The sequence below is a fragment of the Mandrillus leucophaeus genome, unplaced genomic scaffold (genome assembly GCF_000951045.1).
Source record: "Mandrillus leucophaeus isolate KB7577 unplaced genomic scaffold, Mleu.le_1.0 Scaffold244, whole genome shotgun sequence".
In the NCBI taxonomy this organism is placed as follows: domain Eukaryota; kingdom Metazoa; phylum Chordata; class Mammalia; order Primates; family Cercopithecidae; genus Mandrillus; species Mandrillus leucophaeus.
In genome coordinates, this window is record NW_012102521.1 from 1,341,410 (window position 1) to 1,351,036 (window position 9,627).

The following is a 9,627-nucleotide window of genomic DNA, read 5'->3' on the forward strand; positions in this document are numbered from 1 at the left end:
GGGGGGCGGGCGGAGCGGGAGGGGACAAGGAACACAGGCTGGGGAGTGCAGCAGAGGCTCACCAACAGCCCTGCTCCACAGCCGGGTCCGAACTGAGGACTCCCACCAGCCACCAGCTAAATGAGAGTTGTTGGAGGGTCCAGAACGGGTCCATGCGGGGAGGAAGTAGATTTTGCTTAAACAAAATCCAAGTTTGCATCTAAACTGGGAGCCCCAGGGCCCCATCTCCTGCCTCCAGGTGGGAGGGCATGGTTGGGTGCATTTGCAAGTCACCAGGGCCCTGGGGGCTGGCAGGAAGGAGACTGGCTCTCCAGTGGCCAGAAAAGTCCATCCTGGGTGGGAGGAACGGCCCACTCCAGGTTTGCAGATGAGTGTGCACACGTGTGTGCTCACGGGATGTACGTGTTCAGGTGCTAGGGCGTGTGTGCACTTGTGTGTCTGCCTTGGGCTCCTCCCTCTGAACGCCCCGAGTGAGGCCATGGAGGCGGGAGCCCTGTGCCCACCCAGACACAGGAGCACACAGCCGGCTGCACTTGGGCCTCACCCAGTGGTGGAACTTCATGAAGAAAGTGCCAAGCGGGCTGACTGTCATGAGACCTTCAGACTTTCCTGAGCAACATCCCCCACCCCTCCCCATGCTTCTCGAGATAACTCTCTCGGGATGAGGCCGGCAGAGCCAGCTCTGGCTCCTGCTCCTGCCTCTGTGTCTGCCTCCAAGGCTGCAGGAGGGTGGAGGAGCCAGCCTCAGTCCCCTAGACCTAGGAGCTGGGCTCCTCGCCCACCCAGTAACCATTCCCCACTGCAGCCCAGCTGTACCCGTGAGGCTATTCACATCACCCTCTCCCGAAAGAACCTTCCGTAGCTCCCTGGTGCCGTCCATGGGTCAGACTGTCCTGGAAGCCTCTCTGTGCCTGCTCTAGCCCTAGCCAACATCCACAGCCTCTCCAGCCCTCACTGTGCCTGCCTGGGCCACGGGCTCTCTCTCTCTGGGCTTTCCCAGGCTGTCTTCTCTGCTGGGCAAATTCACAGACTAAGCTTGGCCACCCTGCCATGGCTTCTGGACACTGCCTGGTCCCTGGTCCCCAGAACACTTTGCTCACCAAGCACTCAGAGCCTGGCACACCGTAGGTGCATAATAAATGCTAGTGCGGGCAGTGCATGGGAAAAAGGAAGGAGCTTGTCAGATCTCCTGGAAAAGCCTGGTAAGCCTGAGGGCGGGAGGCCGTTGATGGGGATGGGAGGGCAGCAGGTGGGCCCAGTTCATCTCCTTCTGCTCCTGGAGAAACTGAGGCACAGGGGAGCACACCAGCCACCTCTCCAAGGGATTTGGCAGCCAAAAGGAGCAGCCCCACGCTCCCATCCATCCCAGGCTGGCTAGCCGGAGCGAGTTTCCCTGGGCTGAAAGGCCGGCCCCACAGACGTCCAGGGCAGTGTGACCCTGTGATGGGGCTGCCTATCGCCCCAGGCCCCCACAGCCCACCTCGGGCACCCCCAGGAGAGTAAACCTGGCCTCTGGAAGCAACCACCCTCCACAGACACCCAGGGCCCCTGTGTACCAAACAAGCACAGGGTCATCTGAGGACCCTTCCCCAGGGCCCACGCCCACCTGGGGGACTTGCAGACCTGCGGCTGCCCTGAGTGCAGGTGCGCTTCGCATTCACCTCCCCCCACACCGAGGCTCCTTGCAAACAAGAGCCACTGTCCCCTACCTGCCCAGGGCCCACAGCTCGGTGTCCTGCCACACACTTTGTATGGCCTGGGCTCCGCCAACACCCCAGGGGCCAGGAGCCAGGAGAAGGGGCTCCGGGAATTTCTCCCTGACATCCGTGCCCAACCCACTGGCCCTGGCTGGAGCCATGGTGAACTAACACCCCTGCCCATCCATCAGCTGTGGGTCAGGGCTATGCCCAGCCCAGTGCTGTTCCTCCAGCCTCTCTTGCTAGTGGCCTGCTGGCCCCCACAGACCTGCGGAAGAGTGAGGCAAGCAGGTACCCGGGGCTGACCAGGAAGGGGGCCGAAGTGCAGGGGGTGGGCACAGGAGCCACTTACCAAGGAAGCTACAGACGCTCTCCCAACTGGCCCAGAAGTGAAGATCCCAACTGGCCACCTCCCCCTGCCACGCCCGGTTCCTCCCTCCACAGCTCCTCCCCCCATTATCCCGACTCGCCTCCGCCTCCGCCTGCTCCTAGGGCTGGCTCTGGACCCTGCCAGGACCTCCACGTCCCACCAGAGGGAGTAGGCGGGGTCCCCTGATGGGCCAGGAGCCAGGCCAGCCCTCAACACTCACTCAGCTTCTTGGAGCTGGGGACCCCACCCTGAGTGCCCCCCCAGCCTGAGCAGCTGACTGCAGAGGAACAGACCGCTCTGAGTCACACAGCCAGCCCAGTCTGGTGAGTGCCTTAGTGCGTGCCAGGTCCTGCTCTGTGGACAGACGTAGGCCTGAAGCAGGTCCCTCCCAGGCAGGCTCTGCACAAGCCCTGTGTCTCAGTTTCCCTATGGGTGCCAGAATAGAGGCTGGCCCAGAAGGGAGGAGAGGCATAGCCTAAGGGCAGGACTGAGCCCACAGGGGGCTGGGGCCAGTGACCTTGGGGCCTGGTCATCTGCCACCTGCCTAAGCCCCCAGGGCAGCCAACCCTGGCCTCCTTTCAGCCCTCGCAGCCCAAACTCACAGCAGCCCCCACCCCTCGAAGCACCAGGGTATCTGGTAAGCAGGGTGTGGTGGGGCTCAGGAACCAGCATTTTTTGAAACAGGGTCTCTCTCTCTCACCCAGGCTAGAGGGCAGTGGTGCGATCATGGCTCACTGCAGCCTCAAACTCCTGGAATCAAACCATCCTCCCGTGTCAGCCTCCCAAGTGGCTGGGTCTCCAGGTGACGCCGCCATACCTGGCTAATTTTAAATTTTTTTTGTAGATACAGGATCCTACTATATTGTCCAGGCTGATCTCATACGCATGGGCTCAGACGATCCTCACGCCTTGGCCTCCCAAGTGGCTGGGGCTGCAGGCACACACCAGCACGCCTGGCTAATTGTTAAATTTTTTGTGGAGACCAGGTCTCCCTGTGTTGCCCAGGCTAGTCTCAAACTCCTGGGCTCAAGAGATCCTTCTGCTTTAGCCTCTCAAAGTGCTGGGATTACAGGTATGAGCCTGCGCACCGGCCTAGCATTTTTTTTTTAAAACAAGCCTCCCATCCTTCCCAGTCATTTCTGGGTGGTGGCTGAGAAACATCTGAGCCCCATGCCCCCAAGTCCCCCACTATCCAGAGCTCCAGCTGCCTGGTCCACCTCCTGGTCACCTCACCCTGCTGCACCCTGGGCCCTTAGCCCCCACTCTTCTTTGCTCTGGGTGGCCAGGAGGCTTCAGCAGGACACAACCAACTGTGCTATGTGTAGCCCCACTGGGATCCCAGGGTGCCAGCCCTGTGCCCATGGCCTGGGTGGGGACCTGCCTCCAACAGGCAGTCTGGAGCAGGCCCGCACAGCTGAGGCCCAGCCCAGGCCTCAGGGGTAGCGAGGGGTCAGACCCGGCCTGGTAGGTCAGCGACGGAATGGCTTGCACCCACACCAGGCCCCAGTGGCATGGGAAGAGGTGGGAAGGTGCGGCTGAGAGGGCTGCCCCTGCCACGGGGTGTCAGGGTGGCCTGAGGCGGGCACAGAGAGAAGGGGTCCTCAAATAGGCCAGAGGACTTCAAGGGCGGGGAACGCTCTGTCCCAGCAGGGGCACTGGCCGGCAAATGGGGTGGGAGAGGCCCCAGGGGCTCCTCAGTCCCGAAAGGCAGGGACCTGCTCCCAGGCCCCTTCCTGGCCTCCCCCCATTGCAATGCCCTAAAAAGGGTGACACAAAAACCTAACGGTCACAAAGGTAGAAAACGACTCTATTTACACGAAGACAGAAAAGCTGGCCAGGTCTGCTCCGGGACCACTCCCAGACAGCTCTCACCTGGGAACGCTGTTTACATGTTTACCACCTGACACCCACACTAGCCAGGCAGGGCAGGGCTGGCTGAGTCAGCACCGTACCTAGAGGCCCAGCCCAGCTGGAGTGGGATGGGAAGGGGACGCTGGTACAGAGCAGGGCCATCATGACAAACACAGCACTGACCCCCGCAAGAGCCTTTACTGGGGCCCCCACCCCAGCTAGGCCCACCTCACAGCAGCCAGAGGGAGGCGCCCTGCAGAGCTGGCCACAGCGCCGGCCACGCAAGCCCTTCCCGGACCCTCGCTGCAGTGCGGCGAGTGTGGTCCACCAAGCCCTGGAACACATGACCGAGATCTCCTCCTGGCGCACCCTCCCCAACACGGACTGCCATGGGAACGCACCACACCCTGCCCCAGGCCCTCTCCAGACTCTCAGCACGTGCCACTGGCTCTGCCTGGGGCACCTACCCAACTCAGATCCTGGACTCGCTACCCCGCCAGGCAGTCAGCACCAAGCCCTCGGCTACAGAGCCCCTGGCGGTGGGTGCCCACGGCACGGTGCAGACACACAGCAAGGGAAGGGGTCAAGCTGGAGACCCTGGGCTCTGGCTCAGGACCACTTACTGGGAAGGGTAAGAGCTGGAGAGCCACGCTTCACACCCTGCCCCTGTTGCTACCCAGTCCCAAGAGGGGCACACTTGGCCACCAGCAGGCGGGTGCTGGGCAGGGCCTTGCTCACCTGCCTCAGTTCCTGGGGACCCCCACCTACCAGACCCCTGGCACCACGTGGTTGGACTCAGTGGTCAGGCAGGTGTCTGATCAGCTGGAGGGACGGCAGGCAGGGCATCTGCTGAGCCACCACATCACGGACCCTGAGATCCGGCATGTCCGGTGATGTGCACTGGACAGCTAGTCCCGGCTCAGAGCTGTTAGGACCCAGGATCAGCTAGGGGTCGCCGTGGGAACTCGGCTGCTGGCGGGGGCCAGGCAGGGCCGAGGGCAGCGGATGGTGAATCAGCCAGGAGGAGGCCAAGGCATGAAGCTCCGCATTCTCAGGGCATGTGTCACCAAGGAGCCGACGGTACTGGCTTATTCAGGAGCCAGGCCTGCCAGGCAGCAGGAGCAGGCCGAGGACCGAGGGCTGGAGCCCTAAACAAGGGGGCCTTAACTCCACCCAGTGGGGCTGAGTCATGGGGCCTCCTGCCCACCCACACGCCGTCACCTGACAGCCCCTCCAGCTGGCAGGGCTCACACGGACATAGCCCAGTGAGGCTCCCCAAAGTGTCCCGCCCCTGCCGCGTCCCGGGCATCCCCAGCTGCCCCTGCTTGGCTATACCCTTTGCAGCGTCCAGGCAGGGGTGTGGCTTGAGATCCCTTTCCGGACTCCTACCCGGAACAGCCTGTGCAATTGCCTACCGTCCCACCACCGCCACCCCTGCGGGAAGGAGTCCCTCCCAAGAGCTCTGCAGAGAGGAGGCCCCGATGCCACTCCCACCCTCACAAGCACACACTGGGTCAGCAAGTCCAAGTCTGCGCAGCACAGCTGGCAGGGCAGGGACTGGCAGCCGGAGGGGAGGGCGGTGGCTGCAAATAACTCTGTGGGCCTCTGGTAGGTGCAGGGATGGGGGATCACCGCCTCCCGCCCCAGCCCCTCCCTACCCCCTGCCTCCTGGGCCCGGCTCCACGTTTCCATTTTAGAAAGTGCTTCTGACTATTAAATATTTATCCGAGCAAGGAAGTCCTTGGCTCCTGGCCAGGCTATGGCTTCCAAAAAAAGAAAAATAAAGGGAAATCTGGAGGCTCAGACTGAGTGCAGGTGGGGCCTGGTGGAGACACCCTCGAAGCTCACAGCATGGCCGGGGATCCCATCACCCTTAGAGGGGATGGAGAGGAGCAGAGGGGCATGGCCCGTCCTCCCTGTGTGTCCAGTTAAGACTCCGCTAAGCTCCCTCCAGGCTACCTGGCCTCCATAGCCCCCATGGAGCAGCTTCCTTCCTGCCCAAACTGCCCTAAGACCTATGGGGCTGCCCGGTGCCCTCAGGACAAAGCCCTCCCTCCAGCAGCTGGCACTGCTGCCTCTCCATCCTCACCCCACCCGTCCCAGATGCACTGGGTTGAACACCTTGCAGGTCCCTGCCTTCGCCCTCAGCCTCTGCAAGCTCCTCCTGCTCTGCCTCTGCTTCTTTTTCATGACCAGTCCCAGTCTCCATTTGGGCCAGTTTTCCTCCAGGGAGCCCTCTCTGGCCCTTCTGTGCCCCCTGCGGCTGCACTGGCCACAAAAATAGGGTTCACGTTTGTTGAATGAGCAACGGGTGGATCCTTGCTCTGCTGAGGTATGACCTCCCAGGTCCCAGGGCTCCCGGGGTGGCTTTGAGACCCAGAAGGATGGGTGAACAGGCAGCCAGCCGGACGGGAAGCACTCCCACAGCTCACACCAGCCCTGAGCGCAGGGTGGGCCTCTGCCAGCCAGAAGACCAAGCTGGGAGAATGTGTCATTCTACTCCTGAAGTGGGTGGCAGGGACCCCCAGATGGCAGTGCCCCCCACTTGCTGGGGTTTGGGGGCCTTTCCTCCCCAGCACCTATACTTCTCCACACCTGGCCAAGCCAGCCCCCAGCTGAGCCTGAAACACAGAGGCTTTCGGCATAGGTGTCGCAAGAGAAGGACACAGAGGGAGCCAGAGTCTAAGGGAGAGCTGGGAGTGGGCCCAGCAACCCAGGGGGCTTCCCAGAAGAGGCAGCTCCTAGCCCAGCCCAGGACAGAAGAGGTTGGCCAAATGGAGAGAAGGCAATGAGGGCATTCCTGCTGTAGGCCCAGCCGCGATGAGCCCAGATGGGAGTGGGCACTCAGCTTCCTGGGCATGGAGAAGGCCAGGAGGGAGGGGGCTCCCGGGGCATTGGAACTGGAGGCTCTGTGGGCTTGACCCTCCTGTCTACTTCTGAGCCCCACCCCCTTCCCTGAGCTGCATCAGGTGGGCACTCCTGAGGTTTGGGGCAGGAGCCAGAGGCCAGCAGGCAGCCCAGCCTCCCTCCCTGGTGGTTCAGCTTCCGTTTCCCCACCAGGGAAAGTGCTGGGGTTGTTAGGAACACACTTACAACATCACTGTTGGTGGCTTCTGAGAGGCCACCTCATTGGAGGGCACTCCAGGATGCCCTCTGCTGCCTCCTCCTCAGGGCCCATTCCTGCCACTAGCGGCCACAGAGGGGCTCCTTTGCCTGCAGTCACCCTGCCTGGTGGGGCAGGGCAGAGCCAGTACCTGTCAGAACAGCATGTCACTGACCAAAGCATGCGATATTCTGCTCTGGCCCCTAAAAGCAGAGGAGTCAGTCACTACCTCACGGTCCCCAGCCTCAGTGTCCCTGTCTGCAGAATGGGAATACAGCCCTCCCTCAGTGTGGACGACCCAGTCGGGGAGACACTAGGGTGGTGACAGGCCCGCCCGCACTGTCACTTGGCATCCCTGGCTGCATGGCGCTAGCAGCACAGGCAGCTGCGATCACTCCCGTCTCCGAATGTGAGGTCCTGACCCACATTTGCAGCCCAAGGCCCTGAAGAAGGCACCAGCAAGGCACAGAACAGGCAGACCACCTCCACAGCTGCCCTGCTTTGCACCCTTCTTGGGAAAGGGCCCAGCCATCTCATGACCCCCATCCCAGAGGAGAGACCACCCACACATCTTCGCATGATGTCACTGCACCTGGGGCCTTCCCAACACGGTGGTGCTTTCTTGGGGTGTCATTGTGGGAGGTGCTGAGGCCAAGCCAGGGGCAGCAGGTGTAGGGTGGGGGCCAGGGCCAGGGAGGGGTTCCCTGTCTCCCCAGCTATCGGGGATCCAGCTCTGCCCCTGGGAAGGAGGCAACCTGCCCCTGGAGTAGGCAAGGGTGTGACACCCAGAGCCCGCTGGGAGTGAACGGGCTGGTGTTACAGTCCGCAGCGCTGCGTGGGGTGTTCCCAGCAAGGCCACCAGGGGGCAGCCTCGGCACAAAAGCTGCCCAGGAGATGGCTCCCTGCTGGGCTGGTGCCTGGTGCGGCTGGCAGAGGGCAGGTTTGAACTGGACAGGAAGACTAGAGCAGGGGAGAGTCCGCCCATCTCCAGCCTGCTGAGAGGGGACTGCCGGTGAAAAAGGCCTGGACCAAATCCAGGCTGGGAAAGGCAGTAGGTGGCAGGGTGCTTGTCAGGAATGCACATTCCCAGGCCGCAGGGTTGGGGAGGGTCTGGGAACTGGCGTGCTGGACAGAACTCCCAAGGGCTCTGATCTTGTAAGTCTCCTACCAAAGCTCCAGTGAGAGCCACTGACCTCATTCCCTAAGAGCAGATGGTTCTGTAGGCCAGACGCAGGGAGGGACTGCCTCAGACAGGCTGGGAACCACGAAGCCAGCACAGGCCTCTGTGCAGGCAAGGGGTGGATGAGGTGGTCCTGGACCCTGCAACTTGGGAGTCTCTGGGTGCCCCTGAGCGAGGAGGAAGTGGAGAGGAAAGGCTGTGCAGGGAAGCTGGGGGCAGGGTAGTGGTCCCATGCCTTGGGGCCCCGCCCTTCTCCCTCTGAGGAGGTCAACCTGCAGCCATGTGGGCAGGGCCAGTCATAGTGAAAGAGGAGGGGGCTGGGGGCCTCCAGCCCACCGGGACCATCACCCTCCCGCTGCTGAGCCCAGACACCTTGGACTCCCTTCTGCAACACCGTGAAGCAGGCGCTGTAGGGGTCTCCCTGCTCCGGAGTCCCTCAGACAAGTCTCCCACCCTAAGTGCGCACCAGATAAACAGACCACAGGAGGGGCCTTGGTAGTGCCTGCTGCGGCTGGGGGGCATGCCCAGGCCAAGGGCACCCCTCTGCGCCTGCAGCGTGGCACCATTAGCATTGACCTGTTTTCCCCAAGGAGTGGGGTCCAGCCTGTGCCAGTGCTGGCACAGTCCAACCCCCTGGCCGGTGGCTGCCAAGGCCCTGGGTGTGGTCAGGCTGCAGCAGCATAGACCTAGCCCAAGGGACTGCCCCCCCACCCCAGCCCTGCCCTCCAAGATGCTGAGACACCCAGGCCCTGGAACCAGGCCCAGTGCAGGGACAGACACACAAAAAGCAGCAGGTACACATTCCGTAGCCTGCGGCTCAGAGGGAGGCTACTGACCATCCCTGGGGGCATGCCAGTGGGTAGCACCCACTTTCCCTTGCCCAGCACTGAGGGACCCTGTGGCCTGACTTTGACCCCATTCAGGCCCCTCACAAGGCCCCAGACCTCAGGCCTAGCGCTGCCACAGCCTCCACCTACCCAGCGATCCCACCACACAGCCACACAGTAGACGCTGCCCAACCCTGCCTAGAAGCCCCGAACCAAAGTGGATAGCCCAGACTCCCGGACCAGCCTGGCTGCTCTCCCTCAAAGCAGGTGAGAGGGCAAGCCTGGTGCAGGTGCCCCGTGTCCCGGCGGCGCCGGCTTTCATGCCCCATGCAGACACCAGCCCCGCTCCAGAGCGCGGTAGCACCTCCCAGGAGGCCGCCTCTCGACCAGACAGTGTCCCAGCAGCGGGGCAGGAGCGAAAAGGAGAGATAGACAGGGACCGCGAGTGACAGAGGGAGTGCGCGACAGAGACGAGTCAGCCACCGAGAAACAAAGTGAGCGGCTGAGACAGCCCCAGAGGCCGGGAGAGGAGCAGGGACCGAAAGTCGTGGACAGGTAGAACGCGAGGCACGGGAGAAGAGACCCCAGCGGCCGGGGAG

The 9,627-nt window shown here is 62.6% G+C and overlaps 1 long non-coding RNA gene across 1 annotated transcript in view; it reads right to left on the minus strand.

The window, feature by feature from the left end:
- Positions 1-2,077, minus strand: part of LOC105541737 — a 23,338-nt gene extending 21,261 nt beyond the window's left edge. Inside the window, exon 1 of the long non-coding RNA XR_001006377.1 lies at positions 2,050-2,077. This is a non-coding gene — a long non-coding RNA (uncharacterized LOC105541737). The remainder of the gene's footprint in view (positions 1-2,049) is intronic.
- Between the last annotated feature and the right edge of the window lie 7,550 nt (positions 2,078-9,627).